The sequence below is a fragment of the Schistocerca americana genome, chromosome 7 (assembly GCF_021461395.2).
Source record: "Schistocerca americana isolate TAMUIC-IGC-003095 chromosome 7, iqSchAmer2.1, whole genome shotgun sequence".
Lineage (NCBI taxonomy): Eukaryota > Metazoa > Arthropoda > Insecta > Orthoptera > Acrididae > Schistocerca > Schistocerca americana.
Window position 1 is genome coordinate 126,848,505 of NC_060125.1, and position 1,879 is coordinate 126,850,383.

A 1,879-nucleotide genomic window follows, 5' to 3' on the forward strand; every position below is an offset into this window, starting at 1 on the left:
TCCGCATGTAGGTTTACCGAAATCCATAATTACAGATAATGCCAGAATTTTTACTGGATTTAAATGGAAGCAAACACTAACACAACTTGGTATTCAACAAATTTTGACATCATGTTACCATCCACAAGGTAGTCCAATAGAACGAGTTTTTCGAGAATTAAACCGATTTATGCGTACATACTGTCACAGTAAACAAACATCATGGGCTGATTATTTGTCAGAATTTGAACAAATATTTAATAATCTGACACATACCTCAACTAACTTTACTCCAACAGAGCTTATGTTTAGTCAGACTGAAAAGAACTTCTGGATAAACCATCTGCCAAAGTATGAAGACCAGAATTTAAAATGGGAGGAAAAGATTCGACTCGCACTTGTCAATTTAACTAAAAAGGCAATACAACGGAAATTGACATATGATAAACGGATTCACCGGATTCAGACGTTTCATCTTGGAGAAAAGGTTTTATTGAGGCGACACATCCATTCCTCGAAACTGATGAAGAACATAAAGAAATGGAATCTTATTTATACCGGACCATATGTTATTGTAAATATACCAAATCCTGGATCATACTTGTTGGCATATCCCGAATCGAAAAGATAAAGGGATTATTCCCGCATAATGATATTAAGAAATTTTTTGAAGGATCGTAGATCTGTGATACCAAATATGGAGAAGAACTTAAGAGTGGAATTTGACTATGAGTCGAATGTGTATATAAATATCAAGAAGTTTATGTTGTGCTCCTGTGATAGGTTTAGAGACAGTGAGATTACTCCTGTGATAGGTTAAGAGACAGTGAGATTACTCTTGTGATAGGTTAAGAGACAGTGAGATTACTCCTGTGATAGTTTAGCACAAAAATTTTTAAGATAGGTAGAAGAATTTGTTAATTACTAGTGTTTGTAAGTGTGGACTATGAGCAGAAGCCACAGTGATATACAATGAAAGTGCATCTACATTTCCTCAAGACACGGCACTTATGTGAGAATTGCGTGTGAAACTTGAACAGTGTGGGATATGTAGGTAAATACGCTGTGTGTATGATGTGCGCTGTTCGCGCAAGAAAACAAATGAACTGTGAAATGAAGCAACAGTCGATAATGTCACTGTTGCAAACAATTGAAGAAACTCTCTGGTTGCGCGAGAGAAAATTATTATAATTTTTAGATTTTTCATTATGCCTTCTTTACCAGGAGACTTAATTTAAGAATTTTAATTAACTTTTTAAGAATAGCAGTTTGTGTGTTTCATATTATGGACATAATTGTTGAAATATATTTCCATAAATGTTCATGAGAGGATGAAGAAGATTCTACGAGTGGATGATTTGTTAAATGAACATACGTCATCATTAATGATATTTATTTGCAAGTGGATCTATAAATCAATTAATTATAAGAATAATGAAAATTTTTCAAATTATTCCTTTTGTGGAGTCAGTGTCATATGCCTATGTTTAAAATTTTTCATCAGGTGTAAACTTAAATTTTATCCATAATTTCGTAATTGAAAGCAAACCTCGGACAGATTCAATGCTCTACTTCCACCTGCACTGTAACAAAATGAAGATACGATTAAAATTTTTTTTGAGAGGAATACATTCGATATGAGCTACAACAAAATTTAATTGCCCACAGTCTATTTGGCAATGTTTTGGACAATCAGCAGTTGTAATGCAAAACAACTTTGGTATTGAGGACTACAAAAAAAATTCGTGATTGTCAGAACTGATGGATATTCCAGTCTAGTACGGATGGAAGAATATAAGAATCCACTCCGATTTTGAGTTCAACGATGAAATATGGACTTCGTTGCCTTAATCTACTCTCTTCCAGGGATTTATTCAGTCAGAACCTTTTCTTATTCCAC